Here is a 15,543-nt window from a genome sequence, read left to right on the forward strand (position 1 = left end):
GGATCGTTGCCAGTGCCCCTGGACTGGCTCATGTGCGGGCGACACATGAAATCTTTCGAGCGAGATCGTTGCCGGTGCCCCTGGACTGGCTCATGTGCGGGCTACACATGAAATCTTTCGAGCGGGATCGTTGCCAGTGCCCCTGGACTGGCTCATGTGCGGGCGACACATGAAATCATTCGAGCGAGATTGTTGCCGGTGCTATGCATAGAATGGGATGTTGTTGCATTTTGTATATACCATTCTGTTATGTAGAGAATGAGGAATTCTCCTATTCTTTACATAACATTCTCTTATGTACAGAATAATTATGTACAGTATGGTTAAAATACTCATTCTTTCATTCTATACACAACATTCTGTTTTGTAGAGAATGAAGTGTATCATTGACAACAACAGTAGGATAGTAGAATGTTATGCAAAGAATGAGAGAACACTTCATTCTGTACATAACATTCAATTGTGTACAGAAGGAGGTGTAGCTTTAACAACAATAATTAATAAAAACAACAGCTAGCAATTTTCTGTCTCAACATATTAACTAACCTTAAAACTTGCACATACTTTTTAAATAGGACAGTAATCAATAAAACAAAAGACACTTTGAAAGGCTTATAAAATTGTCAAGATTTAACTAACATACAAGGATTAGAATGCAGGAGTCACAGCTGGCTGAATTGATAGAACAAAAATTGACCAATTGATTGATTGAATGTTTCCATAGCTTCAAATACAATCATTAAAGCAATGTTCTTGATGTGTTTGAGTAGATATTTTTTCCCTTGTAGACAGCATGTGTTTTATGAATGGAATCAGCAAGAATTAAATGACTGGAGAAAAGATGCAACTGTGAAAGTTTCAATCAGAAGGCCAGCACTTTACCAACTTATTCTGCTACTACTTCCTTGACAAGCATAACTCACAATTAAGTTTTCTTATTAATTATGACAGCACCCAGTTTACTATTTATCTTTTCAAGCACTAAGCATCCTTGGATATTCCCATCCCTGTCATTCCTTTTTTAAGTTTCCATGTAATTAAGTGTTCATTCATTAACAGTGTGTGTGAGAGAGAGGGGGAGGGAGAGAGAGGGGGAGAGAGAGGCAGGAGGCAGGCAGAAACATTAGAAGATGGGACAAAATATGTTGACACGTTTCTTTCGACTTTATATTCTAAAATCAAATTCCACCAAGGTCAACTCTGCCTTTCATCCTTTTGGGGTTGATAAAATAAGTACTAGTTAAGCATTGAGGTTGATATAATTAACTACCTCCACCCACCTCTCCCACCAAATTTCAGGCTTTATACCAATAATAAAGATAAAAAGTATGTGTGTGTATACACGACCACGCGTGCATTGTTGGCGATTTTCTTTCTCTGTCTTCTCTTCTTTGGACTTTTCCTATATTTCTGACGAAGATCTCCAATTGAAAAGTTAAATCCTCTTTCTTTTCTTTCCTTTCCTGAGTGTCCAATAACACTGTACTTATTCCATGCCCTCGCATCGTTTTTCGTGTTTTTTCTTGCTTGTTCATGTTTAAATTGACCATATATATATATATATATATATATATATATACAGCCGAAATTGCAAAGATAATCTGGAACTTAACTGAGGAGAGAAAACTCCAAATGACCCGTCCTTGTTTTCTTTGTATTGTCGATCTGGATGTCTTGTTGTCCCTTTCTTGTATCACCTGACTGTGTGGATGTTTTGCATTAAAATTATTACCTATGAGGTTTTTATTCCCATGCTAGCCACTTGATATGATCAGTATTTTAAATAATGATCTTATCCTTATTTATATAAATTTATATATATATATATATATATATATACCTCACTTGTTTAGCTCTAACAGTGCCAGTCACTAATGAGATTTGATAACACCAAAATATAACACGACTTTCTAACAACTGCATTCTTGAACATAATTAATCATTATGTTAATAATTGTTCTGCTTACTTCAGGTGAAATATTAAGTAAAATTTCTTATCTCACTACATTAAGCAGGTTAATATCCACTTTCCTATTTATAACTCTCAATAACCTTGTTTTCATTTAAGAAATCCTTAACAGACAAGGCCAAATTCTTGAGAAACTAAATTTCATCTTCCAGTTCTTTAAACTTTCTATATTCATTCTGAGTATTCTAGGACCAAGATTTCAGTTACTAACACTGGATAACACTCGGTGACATCTTCTATTTTCTTCCCATTGTCTTAATATGGTGAGTACTCCCTCTGATTAAAGGTTAGTTGTTAGTTTGATTTCTACTTCCTTGGACTCTCTTGATATTGTTGTAGGGGTGACATAGTAACATAGAACATGTCATGGGCATTTTAAATCTAGCAGAGCATAACCCTCTCCAGATCTAAACACAGTTAACTTTTTCCAATGAGAAAGAAGTACTGATCCTCAACTCCCACCCCCAGTACTGGACTATGGTACATTAATTATCAACCCTAAAAGAATAGATAGCAAAGTTGACCATGGCAGGATTTGAACTCAGAGCATAATAAGATGTAATGAATATTGCAAGCCTTTCTGTCTCATATTCTAATGACTCTGCCAACTTGGCCAACTAATAGGGTTTCCATTACAAAACAAAAATGTTCACATTCCTTGCCACCTTCAATAATTGTATTTATGTGCTCATATTCTCTACTGTATATTTTTTGAATGTGTATATTCAATGTAACCAACAATCTTCTAACTTGTAATCTTTTCAAAGGGTAACAAATTTAAAGGTGGTTATCACCAACATCAAACTCTCTCCTAACTTTCACACCAGTACTTTATTTGACACAATGTCAAAACAGACTGTGTTCAAAGAGTGGATTATGCATTTGGTTTTGGATAAATGAGCTGAGCAAGAATAGAGTTAAATTACCTGATTAATCCAAGAAGAATTGGTTCCTTGCTGAAAAATAAAAGGAGAGATACTGAGAAAGCATATTAGGTTTTGAAGTCCTGTGTAAATAAGTATGTGGCAATAGTCTGGGGAAAATGTTGCCTGAAAAAAATTATTTTCAATTGTGATTATTGGAAATTACTAACTTTATTGATTGTTGTTGATGTGTTTAGCCCAAAGTTAGCTCTTAGTAAACCTATGGTCAAAAGGCATTCCAAACATGATCATCCTGTCTTTTTTTATTTTTCAGACACAGTGATATGTGCAGGCATGGTCATATATCTAAGAAGTTCATTTCCCAATCACAAGGTTTCAGGGTTCAGTCACACTGCATAAGACCTTGGGCAAGTGTTTTCTACAATAGCTCTGGGCTGGCCAAAGCCTTGTGAGTGGATTTGGTAGATAGAAACTGAAAGAAGCCCATTGTGTATATCTAGGTGTGTCTATATGTGCGTGTATGTTACTGCCTCCTTGCTTTGACATTGTGTGATATTCATAAATATGTGTCATTGTCACACAAGCAGTGTCCTTCATTTCCAATCTTCCATGAAAATGTCTGGTCAAGAGGAAATATTACCTTACCTGGAAGTTAGGTGATGGTTGGTGACAGAAAGGGAATTTGGCCAAAGAAAATTCACCTTAACGAACTCCATCCAACTCAATCAAGCAAGGAAAAGTGAACATTAAAATGATGATGATGTATTAATTCTGGTGATACATTTATCATGCTGAATTCTTAAAATTTTTAATTGCTAAACTCATATTAAAACACCATAATCTATTTAATGAATAAAATGTAGATGTAGGTGCAGGTGCAGCAAGAAAGTTGCTTACTAACCACATGGTTCTAGGTTCAGTCCCACAACATGGTACACAGGGTAAGTGTCTTTTACTATAGCCCCAGACCAACTAAAATCTTGTGGATAGATTTGTTAGATAGAAACTGGAAGAACCCTGTCATATATTAGTGTGTGTGTGTGTGTGTGTGTGTGTGTGTGTGAGTGAGTGTGCATATGTACATCTAAGTGAGAGTGTATGTGAGTTTGTGTCTCTCTGTTGTGGTATTACATGATACTCGAAAATAACACTTACTGTTATAGAAGCAGCAGAATCATTCATTTCCACTACACAGCATGAACATGTCTGGCCACAGAGAAATATTAACTTGGTTGGAAACAGGTGAGGGTTGGCCAAAGAAAGGGCATCTGGCCATAGAAAAATTTACCTCAAATAAACTTCATCCAACCCATGCGAGTATGGAAAAGTGGATGATGATGATGATGATAAACCATCAAATATAATTTGGTGCAGAAGCATTTCTTTTTGCGCCACAACAACTATGATGTAATGTTTTCAATCACATTTGAAAATAATGACCACTTGACATTTTGCAATTCCCAACGAGTAAAAATTAACTTTCATCTCTTTTTTCTTCAATTCTACTATTCTTTTATAATTTAAAGAAGACATTGTGAAATACTTCAACAGATTTAATACGATTAAATAACAGTTCAATATTTTATAATTCTTGCTTTTGGACATTTGCGGTGAATAAATGTGTTCCATGAACAAACAACCCAGGAGGAATTAAATAAAAACTTCAAGTCTTTGAGGGGAGGAGAGAGAGAGAGAGAAAGAGAGAGAGAGAGAGAAAGAGAGAGAGAGAGAGAGAGAGAGAAAGAGAGAGAGAGAGAAAGAGAGAGAGAGAGAGAAAGAGAGAGAGAGAGCAATAAACTCCACAGTTTCATAAACAAGAGTGAAAAATGAAAGAAAAAAATGTCTTTTAATGAAGATAAGGTTTATCATGGATGAGGAATGAAACAAAATGATTACAAAATGGCAGGGACTGTTAATTGTTGTTGGTGATGATGCCAACAACAATGCTGATGACTATAACAACTGCAACAACAGCAATGATGATGACAATGATCAGGTTGATTAACCTCACATCAGGTCAACCATAAATCAAGCAGACCTATGGTCAACAGCCTTCCAGCCATGATCATTTTGTCTCATTTTCCAGACATAATATATTTAGAACAACATTAATATAATCAAAGTGCACTACCCTGTTTAAGAGAGTAAGATACAATCTGACTGATATTTGGCTGCTATTTCTTATTTCTTTATTGCCCACAAGGGGCTAAACATAGAGGGGACAAACAAGGACAGACAAAGGGATTAAGTTGATTACATCAACCCCAGTGCGTAACTGGTACTTAATTTATCGACCCTGAAAGGATGAAAGACAAAGTCGACCTCGGCAGAATTTGAACTCAGAACGTAACGGCAGACAAAATACTGTTAAGCATTTTGCCCGGCTGCTATTTCTAGCAAGTCGAGTGGCCATGAAGAGGCTTCCTCACTTACATCAGTGGATGATGATGTTGGTGATATTCCAATGGCATTTCTATGCAATTTCTTTCCTTCTCAAGTCAAATTCTGAACTGGTTGTGACAGAATCATGCTCAGGTCATGGCATTTAGACCACAGACCAAGAGAATTGAAACTCACCATTCTAAACAAAATGAAACTTATAAATTTTACACTGCTACTGCTGATTACAACCATGAGCCTCTCCACCCATGTGGCATCTATCTATATCGAGATAGACAGCACCAGTGAGAATTAAGTACCTTGGCTATGTGCATAGCAATACAAACTGAAACTCTCTTCTGTTTATCTAGTGCTCAAATTGAGATAGCCATAGGTGGCTTGTAGTGGTAGTAGTAGTGGTGGTAGTTTTTGTTGTTGTTGTTGTTGTCATTGCTGAGAAATCCAGGCCACCTCTTATGGGGCAGAGACTGTAATATAGTATTTAATGTGAACATGTCATTACATTTTAGGATTGAGTGTGTTTGATTGCCATTTGAAAAGTGGCAGAGTAAGGTTTAGTAGTCACCTCATAAGCTACAGCTGTTGTTGTTTAGATCCTAGTTAGTTCTATCTAAGTAGACTTATGATCAATAGCATTTCAGCCATGAGAAAAAATCCTGGTTTCCCACACATACTTTTTTTTATGATATCATATGTTTAGGATCCTGTTATTTAATACGTCCTTATTTTAATGACACCTACTGTCAACTATATGAGTTGAGGGACACTTGGTTGCTGCTTCTCATGAATTGACAACCACATAGAGGTACTTTTTGTTGGTTTGTCTTTGTAGGCTGTTATTAGTGTTGATGATGATGTGATGATGCAGAACAGGGTGATGGTTGTTGTGTTGGGGACTGGGCAGACATGTTGCTCACAGATTTAGTTTCCTTTTCAATTTTAATTAGAAAATTGACTCACTCCGAGATCCTTTGCTCGTCTTTTTCCTTGAATAACTTGTCCGGTTACATCTTACTGTACGGATACTGTAAAGGACACAAAACAGATACATAAATATATATGCTAATAATATATAGATAATAAAATTATAAACATCCTTAACAGCCATATTTGATGTGATGTTAGCTGTGAGTTTAGTTGTGATAAATACATGAGGAATAAATCTACATAAGGATATGTTTTTAGTCTTATGCATACAGGAATATACCTTCTTCAAAATCCGCTTTTGTTTCCATAAGGAATATTCCACAACATGAGGTATATTGTACACAGGTAAATCTGATTCCATATTGGTTCCTATCCATGGCAAAGTTAATAACTTCATTGAAACTGATATTGCATCTAGAGTGAGGAACTCCTAAATTACATTTAAATCTAAGCTTTATGAAACCACTTTCTCTAAAAGCTCATATAAACAAATCATTTACACCTTACAATTAAAACAGTAATTTAATATAAGTAGCTTTGGACACCAAATAAAGCATAAATGAGTTTCTATAGACCATATAAGTTATTCATGTATAAATATAAAATAATGATGTAAGAGTCACACCTTTATTAAAACTAATTAGCATTTAGCATTTGTCTCCTAATACTACCCAATATTGGTGAGGAATACTCATTGCAAATTGAAATTTTATCTTCTTTTTTTTTTTTGCTGCATTATTACAAATTTGAGAGCTATAAATCTGGATACTGGCAACATTTACAGTTTTGTTTTTAGTAAAGATTTTAAATCAATATTGTGAATGATATAAGCAGCTCCTATCATTTTCTGCAATAACTATTATGAATATGTGAAAAATAGTTACCAGCAAAGGTTCTTTATTTGATGGAAAAAATGAAGAGATAATTATATTTTAAACAAGCAAATAGAAAGTTTTTATGTCTTATTTGTAAAGATTTGGTCTGGTTCCAGTCAATTCTTGAACATTGTTATTATATGACTAAGAAGAAAAAAAATTATTAAAACCTGCTAGATTTTACATTTAGACATCTTTTTTTTTTTTTTCCATTTACTTATTTAAGTCCTTACTGCAGCTTTGCTGGGGTACCACCTTCAAGGATTTAAATCAAATGAATTGACCCCAGGATTTATATTTTTCAAGTCTGGTCTCATTTAGCAAACTCCTAGGTTACAAACATGTAATCAAACCAATGCCAGTTGTCAAGTAGTGGTGGGGAACAAACACACACACACACACACACACACACACACACACACACACACACACACACACACAAGTAGCTTAAATTCTGCATTATTTTGAAGGATTTTTTTGCATTTTGCATTAATGCAGGCATGTAAGTAATTTATTTATTATTACATATAATAAAATAAATTATTTACATATTTTTAAGTTACAAAACAATTTGTCATGATTATAGAATTTTCTTCTTGTTAAATGAAATTTTATCAAACTATTTCTCTGTCATTTATGACTTTATATGTATATGTATATATGATGCGCTTCTTTCAGTTTCCATCTACCAAATCCACCCATAAGACCCATAAGAGTCTGAGGTTATAGCAGAAGACTAAAGTGCCATGCAGTAGGACTGAGCCCAGAACCATATGGTCGGGAAGCAAACTTCTTACTACATCTGCACCTATTCATACTTGCGTTTTTCAAAGAATCTTCATGGAAATAGTTATTTATTTTCAAAATTCAAACTCAACATCATCATCATCATTGTTTAACGTTCGTTTTCCATGCTGGCATGGGTTGGACGGTTCGACTGGGGTCTGGGAAGCCAGGAGGCTGCACCGGGCCCCAATCTGATCTGGCAGTGTTTCTACAGCTGGATGCCCTTCCTAACACCAACCACTCCGAGAGTGTAGTGGGTGCTTTTTACGTGCCACCAGCACAGGGGCCAGAGGAGCTGGCCGATGGTGCTTTTTATGTGCCACCGGCATGGAAGCCTGTCAAAGCGGCACTGGCGAAGTTTGCAAGCTAATTGTCAAGTGGAATTAAAAGTTGAAGGTGATTTTGTTATAGAATATTGAGGTTGATGTAATCAACTTAACCCCTCCCACCAAAATTTCAGGCCTTATGCCTATAATACAAAGGATTATTATATTCAATATCAACATTTATGTGTAGATGATCTAAGAATGAACTGTGTGACAAAAGTTGTAACAAAATATTCAACAACAGAGAATTTTAAAAAATCCTGAAGGACATCAAAGCAGACTGATTTTTTATTGTATTATTTTGAGGGTTTTTGAGTAAAGAGCACAAGTTCAACTACTTCTATGAGTTGAAAGATGAGGTGAAACTTTTCATTGATGTTAAAGGCATTTTCATTATGGAATTAAAGGAACAAATTGGGTTCTGATTTGGTTATTTGGTCAATATTAAAACAGAAATTAGAATCATTAGTGGAGTATATGGTGCATAATATTTCAAACTTTTGGATCAGATTAAAATGCAGTTTTGAGATTTACAAACTCATGAGCACAAACTACCAAACTATGAATAAGCAGAAATCCTTTTGATCAGATGCTAGATGAAACTTCTAATTCCCTGCATCTCAGTTAATTTATATTAGGACAATATTTTGATATCCAAATTTAACCCCTTAGCATTCAGATTACTCTGTTAAATGTAATAATTGTTTATTCACATTTTTTTGAATTAATCATGCACATTCTTGTACATTTGAGATTTCGATGATGTGATTGTTTATTTTTAGAATGGCATTTGTAAGGTAGGTGTGAGAGGCTGGATCTGGCCAGTTTAAATTCTAATGGGTTAAGTGTTTATATATTTTGAAATTTTATAAATTGAAGGGATGAAAAAAAAAATCATTCCTTTTAAAATTTCTGGCTTTGTGCCTAAATCAGAAACCATTATTATTGGTAGAATCATTAAAGTTTCAGACAAAAAACCTTGTGGTATTTGTTCCACAAAAATACCTTGCAGTATTTGTTCCAGCTTTTCACATTCTGAGTTCAAATCCTGCTGGAGGTCACTTATGCCTTTCATCCTTCCAGAATCAATAAAGTAAAAGTTTACGTGACTCATCCCTCATATCCAAATTTCTGGCCTTATACCTATATAATAAATTATTACAAGGGTAATGGGTGACTGAAAAGGTTGACATCGAACAAAATGCATTGCCCTATTCAGTGACATATCTTTATGTCCTAAGTTGAAATTCTACCTTAAATTGATTTCTGAGGTGGACAAAATTAGCAGCAATCAAGCACTAAGGTTGATTTATCAATTTACTCTTTTACTTGTTTCAGTCATTTGACTGTGGCCATGCTGGAGCACTGCCTTTAGCTGAGCAAATCGACCCCAGGACTTATTCTTTGTAAGCCTAGTACTTATTCTTTTGGCCTCTTTTGCCAAACCGCTAAGTTACGGGGACGTAAACACACCAGCATCGATTGTCAAGTGATGTTGGGGGGGGGGACAAATACAGACACACAAACATATACACACAAACACACACACACATATATATATATATATATATATATATATATATATATATATATATATATATATATATATATATATACATATATACGACGGGCTTCTTTCAGTTTCCGTCTACCAAATCCACTCACAAGGCTTTGGTCGACCCAAGGCTATAATAGAAGACACTTGCCCAAGATGCCACGCAGTGGGACTGAACCCGGAACCATGTGGTTCGTAAGCAAGCTACTTACCACACAGCCACTCCTATGCCTATAAAATTGTTCATTTTCTGAAATTTGCGGCTGGCATCTATGTTGGAAATAATTTTTACTGTGACTAAAGACAGTACATTAGCAAAATCGGTAGACAAAATGCTTTGCAGTATTTAGCCAGACCACTCTTTATGCTCTGAATTACACACAGGTCACATACAGACATATGAACATATTTATATACACAAAACATACAAATTCACATACACAATGGCAGGTATGATTGGAAACATACATGCACACATATATATTCATGTTCACATACATGCATGCATATACACCCTACATACATACATGCAAGAAAACATGTACAAACACACATACTTACATGCATACATATATGTTCATCAATATATATGTTGAAATTCTAATGAATAGCCTCGTGCCTGGGTTGGAAACCAATTCTTTAGAATTTAAAAATAAAAACACAGAACATATATATACATTTAATTCCATCAAATGACATTGATTTTAGATTTTTAATTCAATATTTCAGCATGCCGTCCTCTCTTTGTCTTGCTTGCTTGAACCCAGATAACTGATTCACTTTTCTTTCTCTTTAGACAATTCAACAGTCATTACAATCAAATATTGATTTCTTTCCTAAGCACAAAGGATGCAGATAACCAAGCTGATACAATCAACCAAGTGGTCAACAGTTCCTACCTTGTCATTGAAACTGCACTGGGCATGTAACTAAGACATTCTAGTAAGTTGTAAGTAAAGAGGCATTTCAGGATAGGAACAACTAACCAATATAAACAGTGGAAGCATAGTAAATTTGATGAATGTTTCCTCAGTTTGTTGGGCTGGCTTCAACTCTTTTTGTAGATATAACTGAGAGAGAAATGATCTTTGTCAGTTTGATTTGTTCACAGCATACCACCACAAGGTGGTATCAAAATGTTCCCAGACAAGTTCTATAGTGCGCCAACAGATGGCAGTACACAGTTGTGTGCACAGTGAGAGGTAGCAGTGACCTTCATAAGGCAGTGTACCAAATGACATTGCTGTGTTTACTTTGCAAGTCATGAAATTTGTGTTTTTGTGATTACATGTATGCTGTAGTCTGCAATTTTGTCAAGGACAGGATGAAAGAACCAACATGAAATTTTGCATTAAACTTGAGAAGTCTACTACAGAGACATTGAGAATACTTCGACAAGCTTATAGTGGCAAGGTAATGGGTTATATGAAATGTTTCAAGTGATACGAGTGCTTCAAAAGAGGAACAATATCCCTGGAAGACGATGACTAATCTGGAAGACCTGTCACAAGCGTCACCCTCGGAAATTTGGTATTGTGCATTGAGAATTCATCACCCATTGCCAGACTGCCACTTGAGAGTTCTACTGCAACATTTTGAAGAATTTGAGGGAGAACATTTGGCAAAACAACCTGATCTGTGGAGTGCAAAGAATTGGATTCTTCACAACGACAATGCACCCTGTGACCGAGCTCTCCTCGCTCATGAATTTCTTGCCAAAAACAACATGGTATCACTCCCAGACCTGCCCTATTTGCCAGATTTAGCACCTGCAGATTTCCATCTCTTCCCAAGATGAAAATGCAGCTCAGAGGTTGCTATTCTAACACCGTTGTCGAGATCCAGAGCAAATTGCAGAAGGTCCTCGACTTGCTTACAAAAATGACTTTCAGACCAGATTCCAAAAGTGGCAGGAACACTGGGACCAGTATATTGCTGTGCAAAGTGACTATTTCAAAGAAGATGATGTTAAAAATTAGATGAATAAGTTATTTTTTATTAAACATAACTAGTCTGGAAACTTTTAGATACCCCCTTGTATGTTGTTTGTACAATGCTCACACAGGTACAATACCTTAAATTCACAAGATATGATAAATGGCACATTGCTACATTTATGTATCTCCTATCAATATCAACATCAACAATAAGATGATGAGCTGGCAGAATTGTTAGCATGCCGGGCTAAATGCTTAGTGGCATTTTGTCCATCCCTACATTCTGAGCTCAAATTCTACCAAGGTCAATTTCGCCTTTCATCCTTTCAGAGTTGATAAAATAAGTACATGTTGAGCACTGGAGTCAATGTAATGGACTTACCTCCTCCCTCAAAATTACTGGCTTTTTGCCAAAATTTGAAACCAGTATTAACATAAGCAATAAAGTAAAATGTTTTCAACTCATAAATAAAAAACCTGTTTCTGCAAATCTAGCATAGAACATGCAGTTTTGCTATTTCTATTGTTACATTACATGTGAATACTGGTTGATAATTGTTTAATCCCCAGATCAGCCAGCCCTGAATGAGCACTCAGCCCTGATTCTTACACAGAAGCTCATATATGCAAAGAGATAAGAGAAGTCAACTGTTAGCTGCAACTAGGAAATGTAGCAGATTCAGCAACTCATAACCTAATCATTATGCATTATAAAATGCATTATAGGCACAGGTATAGCTTCTGATAAAAAAAAGCTTACTTCAAAACCTTGTAGTTTCAAGTTCGGTCCACTGCTTGACATCTTGGGCAAGTGTCTTCTGTTATACACCTGGACCAACCAAAGCACCATGAGTATATTTGTGTGTACGAAGGTATGTATCAGCAGCATGTATGTATGTATGTATGTATGTATGTATAAAACCATAATTATCTTTTAATAGCTATGTTCCAAGATGATGATGATGGTAGTGATGATCATTAATGATGATGGTGATATATATATATATATGTGTGTGAGCACATGCATGTATGATGATTGTAAATAAGCATCACCATCATACAAGCAATGTCATTCATTTCCAGTCTTCCATGAGAAACATACCTGGGAATGAGGAAATATTAGCTTGTTTGGAAGCAGGCTAGGGTTGATGACAGGAAAGTCTGCTTCAACAAATTCTGTCTGACCCATGCGAGTGTGGAAAAGTGGACATTAAAACAATGATGATGATGATGATGATGATGATAATGACAACGACAATGACAACACTCATGCAGTTAAATTAGTTTTTATATCACATATCAGCAGTCATAAAATTGTCGATTGGACACCCTAACTGTGAGCTAAGCAACTGGCTTTGGATCAATTAATTATAAAATTGTCTTTGTGCTGGAGTCAAAACAGACAGAAAGAATTGGAGTAAAATGTTCGTTTATAGTTTTAAATGTCAAAGTAATAAAATGTTCAGACTGCAGTGTCTCGTTTAACAACAACATGAGTAATCCTCATTTAATGATTTCGGTACAGCTTTGTTGCTGATTTTAGCAACATATATTCATCATTATCTCTACCTATCTCTCTTATTCTCTTACCTTATCTTGCCCTCCTTTTCTACCTCTCCCAAGTCAATCACTTTCTCTCAATAGGTGTGTACATGTGTGTGTGTGTGTGCATGTACTCATACACTCCAAAAAAGTTCCATCATCAATTGATGATTTAAGACCATAATGATTTTGGGGATCTTCAAAAGCCATATTCCTTCGTCTGCACCAAGCAGTATGATTATCATTATCATAATCATCATTTAATGTCCGTGTCCTGTCTGTCATGAGTTGGACAGTTTGACAGGATCCAATGAATTCAAGGACTTCATCACACTCCCCTATCTACTTTGGCATGGTTTCTACAGCTGGATTCCCTTTTCATGGCAGCAGCACTAGTAAGATTGTAGGAGACAAGCATTTGTGCATTCTTTTACATCATCGGTTACAAACACCAAATCTGCTTTTCACAGCCTAAAGAGAACGAACTTCTTCCTATATTAAGAGCAGCAAATAGTATGTTTGCTGATGTACATATAGTTTGGTCAAGCTAGAATTAGATAAATTTGCATGGAGCACACCTAAATAAAATATATAATATGTAAAGCCATATTTAACATGTTGAAGTACACTTTAATGTGGGCTTTTTTGCAGAAATAATCTTGTGGAAAAAATTTTCCTCCTAGATGACATGAAAACACAGGCTTTGATTGTGTGTACCAGAATGTCTTAACTATGAATTTGTTTGAGTGTATGTACATATATACAATACAAAGTGCTTTATAAAATATAACACAATATTATTTGCTGGAGCTAGTGCTCTATTTTCCTCTTCATATAAGTATTCATGATAAACATTTTTTCACACTAACTTATTTAATATTCCATACTGATAGCATGTCTGTCTAATTTTATTTCAGTGGTTTAAAGATTTATTTTAGATATGCTAATTTTCCATACCTACTCCTGGACAATATTGTACATTAACTTAGTAATTCTCCTATCACTAATTTGGCAGGTTGAGATGAACACAAGACATATCTGGATTTATTCTCCCATACTTACCGAAATGGTTAACATAATATTTATTAGTTACTGATCTAATGTCTTTTCCTCACCTCATTAGTACTTCTCAATACAGTTTTGATGCTTAATACTTTAAATATGTTAAAATTAATTTAGTTAATAGTAAAACCAAACTAAATAAATACGTTCATCAATACTCTACCTACACAAATAAGATGATCACTTTTTTTTTAACCTTTCCTAATTAAATGTATCCATCAATGGATGATTTTTGCTTGCCTTTCTTAATCAGAAAAATCTAGTACAAGAAATTTTTATTGACAAACCAGCAAAAATTTTCATGAATTCCCATAGTTTGGAATTTAACATATACTTTATGTTTCTATATACATAGGCACAGTGGCTGTGTGGTAAGCTTGTTTACCAACAACAAGGTTCTGGGTTCAGCCCCACTGTATGGCACCTTGGGCAAGTGTCTTCTGCTATAGCCACAGGCCAACCAAAGCCTTGTGAATGGCTTTGATAGACGGAAACTGAAAGAAGCCCATCGTATATATATATATATATATATATATATATATATATATATATATATATATATATATATACATACATGTATATGTTTGTGTGTCTGTGTTTGTCCCTCCCACCATTGCTTGACAACCAATGTTGGTGTGTTATGTCCCCGTAACTTAGTGGTTCAGCTAAAGAGACTGATAGAATAAGTACTAGGCTTACAAGGAATAAGTCCTGGGGTCAATTCATTCGACTAAAGGTGGTGCTCCAGCATGACCGCAGTCAAATGACTGAAAACAGTAAAAGAATAAAAGGATAACTGGCACTCTGTCAGTTACAATAACACGGGTTCCTGTCAATCTGATCAACAGAACAGTCTGCTTGTGAAATTAACGTGAAAGTGGTCGAGCATTCCACAGATATACACATAACAACAGGTACTGCATGCACTACAATAATACAATGTATCAAGCACTTCAATACTTACACATGTAAACCCATGCGACATACATACAGTATATTCCTTTAGTGAAGATTACATTACTATGACAATACAAATCCATCAGGTAATTATTATAGAGTGAATACTATACAGCAGGCAACTCAGTTAACAAAACTAAAAGAATACTTGTCTAGACCATCTTTCTACACTTTATTATCACCATATTCAGATAATCAATTGTTTTAATAGTTGATAAAAGTAAACCCTTCTTCCACAAAAAAAGAAAAAAAAAAACGTTTTCCCCATTGTTCACTGTTGATTCCCCCCCCCCTCTCTCCTTCCCTTTCATTCTTTAGCCTAA

General features: G+C 35.2%; 1 protein-coding gene across 2 annotated transcripts in view; it reads right to left on the reverse strand.

Annotated features, from left to right (window-relative positions):
• The window catches only part of LOC106868036 ((E3-independent) E2 ubiquitin-conjugating enzyme UBE2O), a 109,269-nt gene that overhangs the window by 91,322 nt on the left and 2,404 nt on the right, over positions 1-15,543 (reverse strand). Inside the window, exons 1-3 of one of the 2 annotated variants that reach the window (XM_014913135.2) lie at positions 10,284-10,305; positions 6,214-6,278; positions 2,896-2,925 (exon numbers count right to left, since the gene is read on the reverse strand). The gene's annotated coding sequence lies outside the window, so the exon portion shown is untranslated. Of the gene's footprint in view, positions 1-2,895; positions 2,926-6,213; positions 6,279-10,283; positions 10,306-15,543 lie in introns of those variants that run through there. The other variant, XM_014913136.2, reaches the window with a different exon arrangement.

The sequence above is a fragment of the Octopus bimaculoides genome, chromosome 9 (assembly GCF_001194135.2).
Source record: "Octopus bimaculoides isolate UCB-OBI-ISO-001 chromosome 9, ASM119413v2, whole genome shotgun sequence".
Classification (NCBI taxonomy): Eukaryota; Metazoa; Mollusca; class Cephalopoda; order Octopoda; family Octopodidae; genus Octopus; species Octopus bimaculoides.